Raw genomic sequence first — 20,018 nt, 5'->3', positions numbered from 1 at the left:
AACAAAGTAATAGCTCCACAGTTACTAGTTAAAATAGTTCTTAAATATTAAGGAAATAACTTTAACTTAATCCTTGTACCTGCAACTATATATATATTCCATGTAAGAAAACCAATATAGTTCAAAGACCACTTATAAATAAAGTTAACAGTCAGGTTTACTTAATTTTTTATGAGCCAAGACCTTGGAGAGAACCTTTTCGCAACCAACTCAAGACACTTCTGTTCAGTTTCAAATCCTATGGCAAAATTAAACTGCAAACAAATCTGGCTCCTCCACTTTATTTCATTATGTCTACCCTCAGCTAAGGCATTCTACTAGCTCCTCCCACAATATGTCTCATGACCTGATTAGACAGGACCAAAACACAATCCCTCATAAATGATCTGCAGCCCAGGGATCCTCCAAATCCCAAACTATATTCCATTAGCCCACTATCTGTAAACAAGTTAAAGTTTAAAGTCAATGATTACTTTTACAATCCCCTTAATCACAGCTTTAGCAGACATATTCGCTGTCCGCATCTTAAACTTGTTATTTTAAAAACATTATTGCAACAAATAAAAAATGTAACAATTTATTACATTCATCACCTTACTTAAGGAGGGTAAGAATTGCATTGAAAGATGTTGAGAGAAGGCACACTGAGCTGATTCCTGGGATGAAGGGGTTGAGCAGATAAAGGCAACATTCATTGGAGGTTAGAAGAATGAGAGGTTGGATGCAGGGAAGGTAATTACCCTTGTGGGGAAGTCTAGAACCAGGGGGCAATCGTTTATAAATTAGAGGTCGCCCATATATGATGGGGATGAGGAAGAATTATTTTCTTTCAGAGGATTGTTCAACTTTGGAAATCTCGCCCCCAAAGAGCATAGAGGCTGTGCCATTGAATAGAGTCAAGGCTGGGTTAGACAAATCTTTGGTTGACAAGGGAGTCAAGGATAAGTTAAGGTCACAATCACATCAGCCATGATCTTATTGAATGGCAGAGCAGATTCAAAGGGCCAAATGGTCTTGCTCTTGCTCCTATTTGTTATGATCTGCTGCCTATCATGTTTCTTACATTATAAATGAACAACAGAACATTTGCCAAAAAATGTGCACAGAGGTATAAAAGACTGTTACAGTGCACTGTCGGACACCTTCATCTGAAGATGAACAGCTTAAAACTGAAATGGTGGGAATGGTAAACTAAGTCCAGCTATATAACCTAATAATGTTCCAAATATATAACACCGGGTGGCACAGTGACCAAGTGGTTTAGCACTGCTGCCTCACAGCTCCAGAAAACCTGGTTCAATTCCGGTCTTGGGTGACTATCTGTCTGGAGTTTGCACTTCCTTCCCGTGTCTGAGTGGGTTTCCTCCGGATGCTCCGGTTTCCTCCCATAGTCCAAAGATGTGGCTAGGTGGATTGACCACGATAAATTGTCCCTTAGATGGGGTTACTAGTTTACGGGGATAGGGTGGAGCCATGGGCATAAGTAGAGTGCTCTTTCCAAGGGCCGGTGCAGACTCGATGGGCCAAATGGCCTCCTTCTGCACTGTAGATTCTAAGATTATATGATATATATTTGGTTGGTTTAGACTGGTTTAGCTCAGTGGGCTAGAGAGCTGGTTTGTGATGCAGAACAAAGCCAGCAGCGCAGGTTCAATTCCCGTACCAGCTTACCTGAACAGGCGTCGGAATGTGGCGACTAGGGGCTTTTCACAGTAACTTCTTACTTGTGACAATAAAAGATTATTATTATATTATATATAGAGGATAATAATTTATATTTCTATAGGATTTTAATATAATAACAGATAACTTACATTTATATAGTGTATTTAATGTACTGAAACATCCCAAGTTCATGCCCAGTACAGGCATATCATATGAACTTTCAGCCAATAATTTATGATTCTGGACCAGACTCCCAAATATTTGGTAAAACCGGTGAAGGGTCAGTACAATTTTGTTTAAAGTGGATAAAAGTTTGAGATTCCAGATACATATTAAGAGAAAAAAGCCACAAAATTCCACAGCTTTTGAACAAACAAAGTAAACTTTACTATCCAAAGTCAGAAAAGTAGAACAATTTACAATATCTACCCAATTCTCTAATATTCAGAATTAGCATGAGGTACATATGAATTAGCAGGCAAACTGTGGTCAAACACACCACACTGTATAATTAATGACAGCTGCAACCAAGACAGATTCACAGATCTCTTATCAACCCACTCAGATGTCAGTGAACACTGTGAGTCAGTCAATCTCACTGAAATCCTCTCTCACGCTCAAGGGATTTCAAACTCTTCATTTTAGAAGATCTAGCGTGAGATCTTCTGGCTGTTCCTGCTGGTGGGATATTGTGGTCCCGCCATTGGTGCACCTCTGCCATAGGTTTCCCAGCGGCATGGGGTGGATCAGAACCAGAAGATCCCGCCACTGGCCAACAGCGGACGCCTCCCACTGTCGAGAAACACACCACGGGGAGGCCAGAGAATCTTTCCCCTCATCTCTGAATTCCCTCAAGAGCCACTTCAATCTGGATTGCCTCAATAACTACTCATATTTCAGGCTTTCAATCTTGTCTTCCAAGACTACATTCCTGTGGACTCCAGAGTCTCTACCCAGCCTCGAGTAACTGCACTAATTTCAACTCTTTGCTCGACAACAAGCTAACTGAACTGGCACTTCCCCTGGGTTTCTGCAGTCTCCTGTCTATACCCAGCTACATATCACTCCCAGTCCTTTTGCTGAGCCCTCAACCTTTTCAACACGTGTCCAGGTACCACTTTCTCACATCTCCTGGACGTCTCTGAAATAACTGCCTGAATACTGCTAACAGCAGCACTTTCTGCCTGGAACCTTTTCCTATTTTGCCCAGTCACGTGGGCTTGCTTTAGCTCCCAAGACCTCTTATAAACATGCACTCTCTCAGTTGCACGAAACAGCAAACAGCTCCCAGAGCTATCAAATGGTTGCCAGGGGTTCACTAAGCCTCCAACACAGCTCTTCAGAGTGAACAGTAACACCAGTGCCTCGTGGAGTTTCGTCCCCAGCTTCTGACTCGCTGGTTAAATAAAACAGATTGACTAAAACTGACTGACCCTTGCACTGATCTGGGTGACCGAACAAAACATGTTAAGAAGGTCCTGCCCTTGTAACTGAGCAGAATTAAACATTTCAAGTACTGGAGCATCCAGTGCCCCGAATTCTACAATCTCCACAGGTACGAGCTGACAAAGCATACAGGTGAAAAAAATTATTTCGTGACAACTTTAAAAAATTGGACACAAATAAACTATGCTTCTACAGGTTGTGGTGTTGGGTGCTCTGGTGCACAGATGAGCCAACACAGTTGTATGTGGTACAACTCTATTTTATTATAACTCTTATAATACAGTTCGTTCTGGATACTCTGCACGTGCTGTCTCCCTAAGTGTGTTTGGCAACAGATGTGTCCTGGTTCTCCTCTGCAGCTAATACTGACCACCGGGGGTCGTGTCTGTGCTTTTATATCTTTCTGTCATTGGTTGTGGTGTTGTGTGTTCTGATTTGTCTGTTGGTGTGTCTATCATGGTGTGTGTGTTTGAATATCATGACATCCCCCCTTTTTTACAAAGATATGTGCCTACGTGGTTATAAATATAATTGTGTCGTGAGTGCATCGAAGAGTGTGTGTGTGTGTTATGTACAGCGTGTGTATATGACGTAACTATTTACATGGGGCGATGTCGGGTGCGTCACACTAACAAGGTTGTACCATAACAAAACTTGGATGCGAGAGAAAAAAAAAAACTTGAACATTGGTCTGGTCAGACGATATCTGGAACAATAAACAACAACAGGTTATAATACAGAAGTGTTTGACTTTTTGAACGTATGAACAGCGTTATAAGTCCAGTCTAATGGGTGACCGCCTCAAGAATGGGCTGGTCCTCAAGCCGGTTCAGCTGTGGAGATTTGGGGTCACACTGGTTCACCTTGGACTGTTGGAGGTGATGCTGTTGCCGAAGTCTCTACTTTACCATTTGTTGTACTTCGTGCAGTGCTTGGTTTTTTCATTCGTGCAAATATAACATTCAACATCTTTGTTAGTGGTGCCTTGGCTGTGGTTTGGTTCTGGTGGCGATGGAAGGGGCATGATCCGTGGCATCTCCACGAAGTCATCCTTGGGAACCAGTGGAGGATCCGGCGTGTGCGTACGGTTCAGTTGCGAGCGTGGAAGGCGGCGCAAAGCTCGCTGATTGCGCCTACGCACCAATCCATCCGCCCTGCATGCCAGGAACAAGGTGGAGTCTTTTTCTTTTTATGTTTGTGGTGGACGGCATCTTGTAGCCGATGGGTCGTCGCCATCGAAGTAGCACCATCACTAATATCATGCAAGGCGATGACTGTGCCAGATGTGGAAGTTGGCCGAGACCGTGTACGCTGGTTCCGGCCACCTGCTGTGCCGGAAGGGCGACTCCGCAGAGAAACGTCGAAGCATGTCGCCTTGGAGAGAGAATTGTTGCTCGCATCAACGTCTGGCGATGGCGCGAATTGGTGTGTCCATCTTGGACCGCCGGTGCTGGTTGCCACTGCCGACCCAGTGGGACTGCCACGCGATCCATTCCCTGTCGCCGTGGCATCCGCCGTCACCTTGAGCGTGCCATCACCGAGGCCGCGACACCGCCCGTCCGGAGCAAGGTCTGGCGTGCGCGAATCAGAGTCGGCGCTTGGCTGCTCCCCATCTGGAGTCCGGTCTGCCTTCCGTCGATGCCCCCCGTCCGGAGTCCCAACAGGTTCACTGGAGGCAGCCGAGATTCCCTGAAGCTGCACTTCTGGAGTCGGAACATGCAGGAATGCACCAACCAGTGGAGAGGGTCGAGCCATCGAGGGTGGAAGCGGTGCGCCGCCACCGCAGTCGTCAGTGGTCCCACCGTGATCGTCGAGTGCCTCGGTACGCACTAGGCGAGGTCCGTCACCTTGCACCTTTTGCATGGGAAGTGGGATGCTGTCGTCACTCGTCTCACATCCCGTGGATAGATCCTCATTAGCAGCTTGCTGTTCACTAGGGTTGGGTAAATTGTCAGAGTTTTCATCTGGTGGTGCACACCATGTCGGTGGACTGTCATTGTCTTGCCGTTGTCCTTCATTTGGGCTTTTCTTCTTTGGAATTTTAAATCTTCCCCCAGACATTGCAGAACCTTGTTTATTACCCCCAAATTCTCCCATAGGTATGGTCTCGAATATAGGATCCAATGTTTCTATCGACATTGTACTATTTTCCAAAGAACATTCCGTTTCACTTTTCTTCTCAGGTGCCTCATATGTATCTTTGTCTAATGTACATGCCTTCATGGTCTCTGGGTCTGATTTTGCTGGGACTGGCATGGTCACAGTCTCTCTTTTACTGTTCTCAATTGCCCACATTATACTCCCCATACATAACTGCTTAATCACTGGGGTTAGTGTGGTACAATGGATAATCGGGTCGACCTTATCTGCATCTTCACCATTAGTGGAAAGCACACTTGGTTCACTTGAAACTGCTGTGGGTTTTAAATTCGTTATCTGGCTACTCGATGTCGGTGTCCTCAGGATTCTTGCTCCAATGTTCTGCTCAATAATCAGTGGAGCGTGTATAGGTTCAATGCAATTAATGTTCCCCTCAAGGTTTGAAGAGTCATTTCTGACTAACTGCTGGTCTCCGAAGTTGGGATTTTGCGGTGTTGTGTTGAAGGGAGACATTTGTCCCTGCTGTAGATATGATTCAGGTTGTGTTATTTCCATTGCCTGAGGATCAATGTCTTGTCCATTTTTTCGATCCGTACTAAAACACTAGCAATTCTCAGTCTGCTCCTTGCAAGTTAAACATTCAATTAATTTTGTTAGCAAATCCTCAGCATCCTTCTGTGGCCGTGCAGCATTATTAATCTCTGTTCGGCTATAATGATCCTGAAGGTCAGCGCATAAACCTTTTTTCTTCGGGCTTGGACGAGGCGATTCCTTTGGCTTGTCTTCAGTTGGGCTTGAACAGTCTTCAGCGCTGTGCCCTTCATTGTAGCATGAGAGACCGTCATGTTCATGCTGCTGTGTAGTGGAGCATGGTAGGCTGTTATAGCCTTCTTGCTGTTCACGTGAGCATGGCAGACTTGCATCGTCTGCCGCTGGTTGGTCAGGAGAGGTTGCTAGACCCTCATGGTCTTGTTCCTGCAAGGACTGCGCTCTGGAGTCTTGCGTTCCTTCCATCGTGGAGTCCGTCCACGAGCTCTCTGTGGAGGCTTGTGACACTGGAGTCACTTCTTGTTCGTGCAAGGACTGCGCTCTGGAGTCTTGCGTTGCTTCTATCGTGGAGGCTGTCCACGAGCTCTCTGTGGAGGCTTGTGACACTGGAGTCACTTCTTGTTCGTGCAAGGACTGCGCTCTGGAGTCTTGCGTTGCTTCTATCGTGGAGGCTGTCCACGAGCTCTCTGTGGAGGCTTGTGACACTGGAGTCACTTCTTGTTCGTGCAAGGACTGCGCTCTGGAGTCTTGCATTTCTGCAATTGTGGAGTCTGTCCACGAGCTTGCTGTGGAAGCTTGTGACACTGGAGTCACTTCTGGTTCATGCGAGGACTGCACTCTGGAGTCTTGCATGTCTTCTTTCATAGAGTCGGGAACGTTGAGCGGGACGTGGACCACGCTCTGTGTGGCAGCAGGGCACTCTCCGTGTGCTTGCACCGCTCCCTGTCTGTTAATGTCAGGCTGCAGCATCATCTGGTACTGATAAGTTGGAACGTCATATCTGCTGGATTGAAGATCCTCAAATCCGAAAAATGAATCCGCATCTGCGTCGGATTCAATGTGGGGGCCGCCAATGTGCAACACGAAAGGTTCGTCCGAGTCATAGTCATATAGGACCACGGAGCTATCATTGGGCTCGCGAGGTCCGGAAACACTGTAAAGATCGTCATCGAAGTATTCAAGGTCGGAATCATCGGCTTGTGCGTAGGTAACTGCTTGTCGGAGGGTTCTTCGGAGGTCAAATTCATCTCCTGGGTCAATTTGCGGCACTGTGCTGTCATTCCAGGTGAGGGAAGGTTGTTTTACAGCTTTAACAGATTTTTGTTTTTTTGATTTGGGACGTTTCCCTTTTAAATTGGATTTGGGACGTTTCCCTTTTAAATTGGTGCAGTCTGGGGCCTCTGACATCCTGACGCTCGGTATGTAGCACGTAGGAAGCGACTGCGCATGCTCAGATCGCTGTTCCTTTACCGATGGCCGTTTTCTGGACTGCGCATGCGCAGCATCTCGCGCATGCGCAAACGAAACTTCCGGTTCTGCGCACTGCTCGCGCAACTGTGCTAGCGTGATACCTTTAGCAAGATGGCCGTCGACCTCGACCCAGCCTTCTCTCAGGCCCGGGATTTCGGCCTCTGGGAATTCGGGCTCCGGGATCCCGGCCACGAGGTGAGTACTGCAGCTTTTCTTACCTTTATGTGCCGATTGGATTGCGTTTTCTTCACAGTACTTGGAGAATTTGCCCAGGACTGCCTGGTAATCGTACCTTTGCTGCCTCCTGAAGAACCTGAACCTTCTGAATATTTCTCTTGCCCTTGCACCGGCGATGGTGAGGAGAAATTCAATTTTTTCCCTATCATCCAGGTCTTGGAGTTCAGCTGCCACCAGGAACAATTCGAACATTTGCCGGAATCGCCGCCAGTTTTCGCGGAGGTCGCCGTGGCACTGGAGCGGCTGCGGAACCGGGAGCTCGTACATCATGCCTGGGCACTGCTGGTTGTCTGTGTACACGGAGGTATGCCGGCAGGTATCGATCCACTCCTGTACCATGTGGTGTTGGGTGCTCTGGTGCACAGATGAGCCAACACAGTTGTATGTGGTACAACTCTATTTTATTATAACTCTTATAATACAGTTCGTTCTGGATACTCTGCACGTGCTGTCTCCCTAAGTGTGTTTGGCAACAGATGTGTCCTGGTTCTCCTCTGCAGCTAATACTGACCACCGGGGGTCGTGTCTGTGCTTTTATATCTTTCTGTCATTGGTTGTGGTGTTGTGTGTTCTGATTTGTCTGTTGGTGTGTCTATCATGATGTGTGTGTTTGAATATCATGACACAGGTCATGTGACCTTTGGTATTTAGACTCAAGAGAGTGTCATGTATCCTGTGAATACCTACTCAAATATGGACATAGGTGAAGCTACCTCACAGTCATCTGTGGAATTTAAGGATGGGCTAATGCCTAAAGACTATGGCATTCCCAGACTACCTGTCTCCATATTCCATACTGAACAAAAAGGAAGATTGAATCCCACTGGCCACTATCAACTTCCCATTGTATCACAGTAGCCTCCGTCATCCAAACCAGACTGAGTGGGCCTCAGAAGAGTTAATTGGTTGTGGGGCTTTCCTTTATTACTCCATGATCCAGCAGATTCATCAGAACCCTCATTCATCAACCAACCTGAAACTGGCTGCAAGTCATCCGGCAGTCAAAGTATTCAATCTGTTCCAGTCTCAAAATTTCCTTGAGAACCAGCCTGCAAGATATTTGATTATTTAAAAAATCTTTCTCGTTCTTGGGATGTGTGTATCACTGGCAAGGCCAGCATTTGTTGCCCATCCGGAATTGTCTCTGAACTGAATTCAGAGACAGCTGAGTACTTTGCGCAGCCAGTTGTGGGGGTAGGTAAGAGCCAACTAGACTGTAGTTAGCCTGGAGTCGCATGTAGGCCAGACCAGCTAAGGATGGCAGATATCCTTCCCTAAAAGGGATGAGTGCACCCGATGGGATTTTACAACAATCGATGATCATTGTCCTAGTCACCATTATCAAGACGAGCTTTATATTGCATATTTATTCATTGAATTTAAGTCCCACCAGCTGCCATGATGAGATTTGAACACATGCCCCAAGGACATAGCCTATGACTCTGGACTACTATCTAGCGACATTACCACCACGCCAATATCTCCCCATACACGAGCGTTACAAAGAACCTCACAACCTGCTGTGAGTATCTCACTTTACACAACTCTCACTTCAACATTAAATTGTTGAATCCAGTCAGGAAACCACAGATCTGATACATGCAGGCCCAGAAATCATAAATCAGAGACTGAATTGACTGTTATCTGTGTAATGGGACTGGACCAGAACCCCAATTTTGGCTAAGGTCCCGGATGAGAACCCAACTATTTGAATTTGGTAAAACTGAGGGGAAATGTTACTGCATCACAGGAGTGTTAACACTGACCAGCAGACAGCTTTTATATTTTTTTCAAAAACTAATTCAAACAAAGAATTAAGCACATCAGCAAAAGGAAATAGCTTTACAATTAACAGTTATAACAACTAAACTTGCTTCCTGAAACATGCCTCTACATTCCAATTAAGCAATCCATATATTTCAAATTCTAATGTCCAAAGTTAACAACCAGATTTTACTTGCTTTTCTTGGGGTACAGCCTTTTGAGTGGGAAACCTTTCTTTCGGAACAAACTTAAAACCTTCTCAGCTTAGAGCCCTGGAAGAAACTCCATTTGAAATGAACTGAAATAAAAATCGCCTATTGCCACAAGTAGGCTTCAATGAAGTTACTATGAAAAGCCCCTAGTCGCCACATTCTGCCGCATGTTCGGGGAGGCTGGAACGGGAATTGAACCGTGCTGCTGGCCTGCCTTGGTCTGCTTTAAAAGCCAGCTATTTAGCCCTGTGTGCTAAACCAGCCTCTGGCCCCATTTGGCCAGACAGTCCTCGCTCCTCCCATTAGCTACACCAGCTACACTCAAAGCGCACATCATTCTTTTGTCTCTTGTTGCAAGATGTGCCTTGATTTATTTAGCCAGCTCAATCTGTTAGAAAATTCCATTAGCTCTCCATCTGAAAACAGGTATAATGGCTTTGAATCACAGCTCTAGCAAACATATTGTCTGTAAGCATTTTAACCTAGGTTTTAATAATGTTACTGCAAAGATACAAACTATAAAGTATGGCAATTTCTTATATTCAACACATCTGTAAAACTGCACTATCTTGACCTGTATCCAATCTTTGTGTGTTTGTGTTCATGTGTGTGTTTACGAGAGAGAGAGACAGACAGACAGACACAGACCGAGAGAGACAGAGGCAGAGACAGAGAGACAGATAGAGTGTGTGATGTGTTCTTTCAGGGTAAATGTGAGATAATGAATTAATCCCTTTATCTTAAACTCATGAGAACTTGCTGCTGTATCCTTTAATTGGCAGACACAATCCAAGGGTAGGAAAAGACACCTGTTCCCATACAAAAGATACTGATTACGAGCAGTAAGAGAGAACATATATTCTGCCTGCGACACAAGGCCCTACATGGGAGTGATATATAACAAATGGGCCATTCAATGTAAGGAGATATTAGGCCCTGTGACCAAAGCCGAGTCAGAGGAGTGTCTTAAAGAAGGAATGCAAGAAAGAAAGGCAGATAGGTATAGAGATGATATTCCAGATCTTGGGACTCTGGCAACTGAAGATTCAACCACGAATGAAGGAGCAATTATAATTGGGAATGCACATGAAGACAGAATTCGAGCGTTGTTGGGATGGAGAAAACTACAGATATAGGAAGGGGCAAGGCCATGGAGGGATTTGAAAACAAGAATGAGAATTTCAAAGTCAAAACATTGCTTGACCAGGAGCCAAGAAGATGAAGGGAGTTACCATATCAGGAAGGGTTGAGCAGGCTGGGGCCTATACCGATTGGAGCTTAGAAGAATGAGGGCTGATCTTCTTGAAAAATATACGATTCAGAAGAGACTTGACAGAGTGGATGCTGAATGTTTCCCCTTCTGGGGGAGAGTGTAGAACCAAATGTCACAGATTGAAAATGAGGTGTCTCCCATTTAAGACGGAGATGGTTTTCCTCTCATCAGCTCATTATTCTGTGGAATTCTTGTCCACAGAGAGCAGTGGCTGTAGTGAGTGTGTAATATACTAACTTTAAAAAATTAATTCATGGAATGTGGACCATTGGCTCTGAAATCCCCCCAGAACACATGACAGACTTTTTAAGAAACTTTATATTTATGCCTGAGGTCAGTAAGTTACATGTCCACCCTGATTGTTTTTAAAGATGTTGGCTGGGCTGTGTGTTGACCAGACTCAGATCCAACAACCGTTTCAAGGCAATTGATATCCATGGCTCCATTTTCACTTTCGTAACACGAGTCTTAATTTTACCAACATATCTCCTATACCGCATACAACTAACTAACTGAATGACAGAACCGACTCAAGGGGATGAATGCCCTGTACTGTTCCTATCATCCTGTATGAATAAATGCCCTTTAAAGGTCCTTTTAGAAAGCATCAGCTTCATATTATTTATTGATGACACCATTATATCGCCAAAGAGCTCAAATACATTTGCTAGATGTCACTTCTCTTTTACAAATTTATTCTGACTGTCCTCTAATATGTTGGGTATGCTGGGTCTGCGAGGACTGCATTTACCAGAGCAGTGAGAGAGACAGGCTACCAACACTTGTAGAAGTACAACTCTATTTTATTTAGCTATGAATACTTTCACTGTGGGTTGACATATGTTACGTTGACTGGAGACCTGAGGCTAACCTGACCAGACTATACTGCTAGCACATGGTAGATGTTCGTGTTACTGATCACGGGCTCTGGCTGTCTCAGAGGCTGCATGCCAAATGAGCGGAAAAACTAGTGCCCTCTGGCTATATAGTGGCCGTGTCCTGATTGGTGATTGGCTGCTGTGTTCTGCGTGTTGATTGGTCTTTCAGTGTGTCAGTCAGTGTCTGTCTCTGCACCATCATATACTTGTGTGTATATTGTGACATCTCCCCTTTTTGAAAAAAAAATGTGTACGCGGCAATAAATAGTGTCGTATGTGAATGTTCCTGGCTATATGGAGAATAGGTGAGCAGATTTACAGGACTATATACAAACATTCTAACATTTTTACACGGGAAGGTGTCTAATGCAGATAGACTGTATGTAACAAAACACAGGACATGAATAACAGTATGTGCAAACTAGCGAACAAATAACCAGGGTAACAAAACAATCAGTCCATGAGTTTAGAGAGTTCATAAATTCAGGCAGTTCATAAATTCAGTCTCTGTGGTGGGCACGAATTCTGGTTGACCGCCGCAATGGTGGGTCAGGGGCCGCCTGCTCTGGAACAGGCGGGACTGTGTCAGTCGCAGAGGGTGGCAACAGAAGAGGCATATCTGCGAGCTCTTGGACGGGCCTGTCCTGAGGGCGAGGCAGGGCATCACAATCTGGCGGCGAGAGTGGAAGGAGCCGCAGGGCCCGCCTATTTCGGGGAAGAACAGAGCCATCCTGCATACGAACCAGGAATGACCTGGGGGCCACTTGCTTGATTCCCACCGCGGCGGCAGACCAGTCACCTTCAGGAAGTTGTACACGAACCTGGTCATCAGGAACGAGAGCAGGGGGATCTGTGGCACGACTTGTGTTGGGCCTGAGACAGTTGCAATCGACGCAGGACCGGAAAGTTGTCCAAGTCTGGGGTGTGTATTGCAGGCACCGTCGTTCGTAATGTGTGGTTCATCAACAATTGAGCTGATGACAGGCCAGCGGACAATGGAGTTGACCTGTAGGCAAGTAGTGCGAGGTAAAAGTCAGATCCCGCATCGGCCGCTTTGCACAGGAGTCGTTTGACAACGTGTACCCCCTTCTCAGCTTTGCCATTCGACTGGGGATAGTGGGGACTTGAGGTGACGTGCGTGAAATTATACCGCTGGGCAAAGTTGGACCACTCCTGACTTGCAAAACACGGGCCATTATCGGACATGTCCGTGAGTGGGATGCCATGGCAAGCAAAAGTCTCCTTGCTCGCACGGATGACCGCTGTCGACGTGAGGTCATGCAGCCTAACTACCTCTGGGTAGTTAGAGAAGTAATTCACTACGAGGACATAGTCACGGCCTAGTGCATGGAAAAGATCAATGCCAACCTTGGTCCAGGGGGACGACATCAGTTCATGTGGCTGCAAGGTCTCTTTTGGCTGAGCTGGCTGGAACCGTTGGCATGTCGGGCAGTTGAGAACGCCGTTGGCGATGTCATGGTTGATGCCAGGCCAGTACACTGCCTCACGGGCCCGCCGTCGGCACTTCTCCACACCCAGGTGACCCTCATGGAGTTGCTCAAGGACGAGCTCCCGCATACTGTGCGGGATGACGATCCTGTCCAACTTTAGCAGAATTCCATCCACCACTGCCAGGTCATCTTTGATGTTGTAGAATTGCGGGCATTGGCCCTTGAGCCATCCGTCTGTATGATGGCGCATGACGCGTTGGAGCAAAGGATCATTGGCTGTTTCACAACGAATCTGGATGAGTCGTTCGTTTGTGGCGGACAAGTTAGATGCGCAGGACTCAACATGAGCATCAATTTGGCACACGAAGCCCGACGGCTCGCAGGGCGTAGTGACAGAACAGGAGAGTGCATCGGCGACGATGAGCTCCTTACCTGGGGTGTAGACCAGTTCGAAGTCATACCGCCTGAGTTTAAGGAAGATGTGTTTCAGGCGCGGCGTCATATCGTTAAGGTCCTTCTGTATAATGTTGACCAGTGGCCTGTGGTCCGTTTCGACCGTAAATTTGGGGAGTCAATAGACGTAGTCGTGGAATTTGACAATTCCCGTGAGGAGGCCCAGGCACTCTTTTTCGATTTGCGCATAGCGTTGCTCGGTGGGCGTCATTGCACGCAATGCTTATGCGACTGGAGCCCATGAGGAGGCGTCGTCGCGTTGGAGGAGCACTGCTCCAATGCCGGACTGGCTAGCATCAGTGGAGATCTTTGTCTCCTTTGCAGGGTCGAAGAATGTCAATACCGAGGCCTAGGTGAGTTTCACCCTGAGTTCATGCCACTCTTGCTCGTAGGCGGGGAGCGATTGGATTCTTCACCAGATTGCGGAGAGCCGTGGTGTGGGATGCAAGGTTGGGAATGAACTTCCCCAGGAAGTTGACCATGCCCAGGAAGTGGAGGACCGCCTTCTTGCCCGTCCGGTGTCTTCATGGCATTGATTGCCGACACCTTGTCTGCATCCGGCTGCACACCAAACTGTGATATGTGGTCGCCAAGGAATTTTAGTTCTGTTTGACCAAAGGAGCATTTGGCCCTGTTGAGGCAGAGGCCAGTCTCATGGATTCTCCAGAAGACGCAATGGGGGTGATCAATGTGTTCCTGCGGGGTGGTAGACTAGACGATGATGTCGTCTACATATACCCGCACGCCTTCGATGCCCTCCATCATCTGCTCCATTATTCGGTGGAACACCTCTGAGGCTGAGATGATGCCAAACGGCATCCGGTTATAACAAAACCGGCCAAATGGGGTGTTAAAGGTGCAGAGCTTCTGACTGGATGCGTCAAGTTGTATCTGCCAGAACGCCTTGGATGCGTCCAGCTTTGTGAAATATTTGGCGTGTGCCATTTCGCAGGTGAGTTCTTCGTGCTTTGGGATAGGGTAGTGTTCCCTCATGATGTTACGGTTGAGATCTTTGGGGTTGATGCAGATGCGTAGTTCTCCGGATGGTTTCTTAACACACACCATGGAACTGACCCAGTCGGTTGGTTCTGTTACTTTAGATAGGACGCCCTGGTCCTGGAGGTCCTGCAGCTGCTGCTTGATGCGGTCCTTGAGGGGTGCCGATACTTGGCGAGGTGCATGAACCACAGGCATGGCATTTGGTTTTAAAAGAATTTTGTACGTGTATGGGAGTGTGCCCATGCCCTCGAAAATGCTGTGGTATCGAGTGTTGATGTTCTTCAGTTGTGTTTGAAAGTCGGCGTCCGGTGATGCTGAAGCCTCAGCGGGTGACATGGAGTGAACCCTTTGGACGAGGTTTAGGATCTTGCACGCCTGAGCACCGAGCAGGGAAGATTTAGTGGCACCTACAATCTCAAAGGGTCGGGTGGCCTTTAAGGAACGGTGCGACACCACAAGCTGGCATGAGCCGCTGGCAGCAATGGCATTGCCATTGTAGTCGAGAAGCTGGCAGGCGGATGGCTATATAGTGGCTATGTCCTGTCTGGTGATTGGCTGCTGTCTTCTGTGTGTTGATTGGTCTTTCAGTGTGTCAGTCAGTGTCTGTCTCTGCACTATCATATACTTGTGTGTATATTATGACATCCTCAATGAATCTATTTAATTTAGATCAGTATAAAAGTTCTTCTTTATTTTACTGTCTACAAGTTACCCACTGATGCAGGGATGGCTCGTCTACTATCAGCTGGTTTATCTCTTTCCCCCTTTTTCAATTTGAAATGTTACAACGACCACTTCCCAACAATTAATTTTTTTAATTAATTTTAATTTTTCGGGATGTGGGTGTCACTGTCTCGGCCAGCACTTATTGCTCATTGTGGTCAAATTGAAACCACTCAGGTCTGCAAGTTGCAATAACTGAATCATTATTCAGAAAAACATTTGCGAACACATAGTGCTGCTCCTACAAAATGTCTGACTTGTACCAAGGCTGTGTAACACATTTATATCTTTTGGTTATCACCTTTTCACTATAAATTCTAATTAGCAGAAGTATACTGCTGGAACTGTAATTTAACTAATTGAAGACTGAAGTCTGTGCTTATCACAATTTTGCTTACCCGTCCTGTGAAGGTCAGTAAGTTTGTAAATGTTACTTTTCCACACCAACATGCTGAGAAAGGGCTCAAATGACTTCATTTAAAGCTGTTAATGTTCATCACTACATTTTCCTCCTTCAAAGCTATTAATTATTTCAACGAGCCCCACTTCATTGCCCATCCCTACTTGCCCTTGAAAAGGTGGTGGTGAGCTGCCTTCTTGAACCACTGAAGTCCATGTGGTGTAGGTACACCCACAGCGCTGTTCGGAAGGGACTTCCAGGATTTTGACCCCGCGACAGTAAAGGAATGGCGATATATTTTCCAAGTCAGGATGGTGAGTGACTTGGAGGGGAACTTCCGGGTGTTTGTGTTTCCATGTATCTGCTGCCCTTGTTCTTCTAGATATGATGGTGGTCTTGGGTTTGAAAGGTGCTGCATAAGGAGCTTTGCTGGGTTCCTGCAGTGCATCTTGGAAATGGTACACACGGCTACTTTGAGTCAGTGGTGGAGAGATGGAGAGAGTGAATGTTTGTGGGAGGGGTGAAAATCTAGCAGGCTGCTTTGTCCTTTGTATTCAGGATCATGATCATCAGATTACTTTTTCCATATCCAATCTTGTCCAAAAGATTGTGGATATTTGTAGTGTCTGCTGCCTAAGCAGATATCAGCACATCATCAACACATGAAAGGTCCTTTTCATGCTTAATTTTGTCAATTCTGGAAAATGTTCAGCAAACATGACAGATTTTACCTCCATTTATTGATGTAATGTTTATATGTGATACATTTCAATACTCATATAGTACCTCCTTATATCAGTTCAATATTACTGCTTTATTTTACATTCAGGTTAAGATTCATATTAAGATTTTATCTGTCATCCAATGCCTATTGATGAAATTCACTGCACAACTTTAAAACTAAAAATTAAACGATTACTTGAAAATTAGTTTGTGCACACTACATAGATTTTCTTGTTATACCCTCGGGTCATACTTCTTTATTTTTTTGAGAAAATGATAGGTAATTTTAATCTTTAAAACAGCTTAAAGTTGAAATTTAGCATTTAGCTTCAAACATTGCACCGCATCAGCTTTCATTTTTTAAATGAAGGTAATTGAATTAATTCCCTCCCTAAACTTCTCTGCTCCATCATTTGGAAAAGATCATGCCTGTTCTGATTGTGACCTCAACACCACTTTCCTCTCTGCCCCCCCCGGCCCTTGACTCCCTTGTCGATCAAAAATCAGCTTTGCATAGATTCAATGACGCAGCCTACAGTATTACTGACACACTGGCATTGAAATACATTATTGCAGACACAAAGAACAAGTATTTCTATCAGGTTTTCTTGATTTCCACTGTAACTTCTTCAAAGGTTTGACACAAACAATGTGAATGGAGGATTCAAACCTATATGTCCAGCTAGAGGCCAACACTAATAACAAAGGATATAACTGATTGTGGATAAGGGAGGTGCAAGTGCTTCTCCTAATACCCGTGCAGTTCCAAAGATCCCATGCAGTGCCCACTTTTCAGTGAGGGGGCACCCAAAATATGTCAGGTGGCTAGCCCCAGCACTCCTTATCCGTTCCTCATCATACTGGCATGGTGAGTTCGGCATCCACTAGCCCGCCCTCCCTTTGCCTTAATGAAGAGGTTAAATTGTCCATTATTGCCCATTTAAGATTGTCATAACATGCTCAGCTATGGTAGGCGGGCAAGGGTAGACAGGCTTCTTTAGAAAACAATTATGGTCAAAAGGTGGGAAGGAAGGGGGTGGCATGTAATTATGGGGGAATCCCGTGCACATCAGGGGCATCCACCTCCAAAATGTTACCTGCCAGCTCCCACACTGCACCTTGTGCCTATCTGCTTGGCCTCCAAAAAAACATTCATACCCCACTCTCTTGGGTGTCTAATCCCACCTCCAGCCCAAAAAACATGGAACCTACCTGGGTCCAGTGTCCATCCCTGATCTCTATGGGTCTGTTTGCAGTCCCAGCAACATCGGTACTGACACTGCTGGGGCACCTGGCCCTACTGGCCAATCAAATTGACTGGTACCTCTTAAGGGTGGAACTTGCTCTCACTGAAGGATGGAAGTCCACCCCTCAGCTTGGTTAGCTATGCACTGGTGTGGGCCGGCCTTTTTAAAAGTCAGTTGCTGTGGAACCAACTTCATTCCCAGGGGGCATGCAGTGCTTACCCCACCATAAAATCCCGCTCCATAGGCGACCCCCAATTTGATCCATCTCCTTCCCTAACTGATTGGTGCCCTCCTTTTCCAATCACCGTCTCCTCCACTGTCTACTGATCGTGACACTGACCCCACCCAGCTGGTTTGCTGAGGCTTGCTGTGGTGAAGCAATCGCCTGAAATTGAAATTTCCCCCACTGGCGGGCTACCTGGGGGTGGCTTGTAGGTGACTGCAGCTCACTGGGCTTTGTAAGTGAAGCCTGAGGCCTGCACATTCCCACACAGGGACCATTCCTAGCAACCAATTCAAGCTTCCATAGCATCCCAAGGCACTTCCTTAAAACTATCTGTGGAAAAGAGCAAAAACATCAAGACTATAAAAGTCCCTTTGTTCTATTTAACGTTTACCTTGGTCCGCTAGAGATACAATATTATTGTGTTTCAAACAGTGTCAGGCCAGTTATCATGAATTAATGTATCCATTATGGACTTTTCAACTGCATCACCATGATAACTCACTTAATGCTATTTGCAACTCATTAATATGACACATGCATTTCCTCCATTGTGTAGTACAGATAGTTACAAATGTCACCGTTTTCTTCTGGGCAAAATTTCTAATGTGTTATCAATCCAATAAATGCTAGAGAGAGAGACAGTGTGACAGAGGGTGAGGGTGGTGATTTGCATTTGAAAAGTATTAACAGATAGCAAAAAAAAAGTCACTTGTGGAATTACTGATACACTTCCTATCAGTTTCACCCAACCTTGCCTTTTTCACTTTTGTTTTTATCTGCACTTTAATGTCCCTTTGGTTAAACCTTTCATGTCTTTTAATGCCAACAGTTCCTTGGTAGTGTGTGTTTTGATTCAAATTGATCCCTGTTTTCAAAACCTATTTCAATTTCTCGACAGAGACCAATAATTCATTGTATTCCTGTTCATATAATTCCTATCATTATCCTGAAGGGAAAGAATAGCCTCGGAGGAGGGTATCTGTAAAACTAATTTGTGTTTTTTACCCAAAATGAAATAGAAACTGAACTGAAAAGGGGAACATGTAAAGATAGAAAGGAAATTGACTTTCCCCCTTTCGAAAACCCCCCCAAATGAGATGTGGAAACCAAACCCTCTGAGCAAATTACCCCTGTTTGAAAGATAAGTAAGGACACAGAACAATCCAACCTGAGCAGTAGCAGTCGATGAGACTTAGCAGGAAAGGAGCTGAAATGCTTTATCAGGAAGGTAGGTTTTGATAGTTTTTGTGACTGTGTGGTCACCACCCAGTGAACTGCTGAGGTGATTTATGAGAGCTATCTTAGTTATATCTGCTACTTAGGTGCAAATTATCGGGTGCGATTCAACAGATGAGGCCTGGCCATCTGGAATTGTTTCTCCCCCCTCCCCCTTGCCTCCCAAGAGACCACCTTGGAGGAGAGGTCTGAGGAATCCACATGCAAGGTATAACAGCTATCACCCACACCCTCCACCAGAGCAGAGACACACACCTCGGTGAGCGACATAAGTAGACAGGCTTCTGGCGCATAATCTGGTGAGCACCACCCAATTGCTGATGCACATCAGATGGAGGCAGGAACATCCAAGAGAAACTGGAGTCAGAGGTCTGCTGGATCCCAGGACATAGCTGGGTCCCAGCCAGACGCCGAATTTCTCGACCAGGTTCTCCCGAGCTGTACAGCTGATAGGACTCAGATGTCGGATTCAGGAGGGGGTTAGCGATATTTCAGGCACTTCAAGGCAGATTGGAGGAGTCCCAAAGCCTGCAGGTGCAGGAGAAGGTGCTGACAATACGTGGCACCGAGGCCAACACTGCTAGGGTGGCAAACGCAGTGGAAAACCTGGAGCATGGCTCGGTTTGTGACGACCATGGCTGAGGGTCTTGACATCATGTTCCAGTCCCTGAGGGACATGTCCGTACACAGTAGAACATGGCCCAGTCAGAGGAGCATCGGTGAGGGCGTCAACACCACAGCACAGACAATGGGAAGCCTCCAGGACTGGCAGTGCCAGATCACCCTGAGGCCTCTGGAGCTCACTCGAGCTGCCCCTCTATCCCATGGGGATCCTCAGATCCCTCGGGCACCGTCAGGAAGGAGGAAGCACTGGAGGCCAACCTGTCCTGCCACCAAGGAGACTACGGTGGTCTCCAGTTCTTCCAATATCCCCTCCTCCTGACACTAATGCATCTCAAGAGCAGC

General features: G+C 46.1%; 1 protein-coding gene across 1 annotated transcript in view; it reads right to left on the bottom strand.

Annotated features, from left to right (window-relative positions):
- Positions 1-20,018, bottom strand: part of LOC140384794 (cadherin-13-like) — a 169,119-nt gene that overhangs the window by 5,833 nt on the left and 143,268 nt on the right. The window lies entirely within an intron of this gene.

Source organism: Scyliorhinus torazame, chromosome 10 (assembly GCF_047496885.1).
Source record: "Scyliorhinus torazame isolate Kashiwa2021f chromosome 10, sScyTor2.1, whole genome shotgun sequence".
Lineage (NCBI taxonomy): Eukaryota > Metazoa > Chordata > Chondrichthyes > Carcharhiniformes > Scyliorhinidae > Scyliorhinus > Scyliorhinus torazame.
The sequence above is the reverse complement of the archived record's forward strand: the minus strand, read 5'-3'. Positions and strand labels throughout refer to the sequence as shown.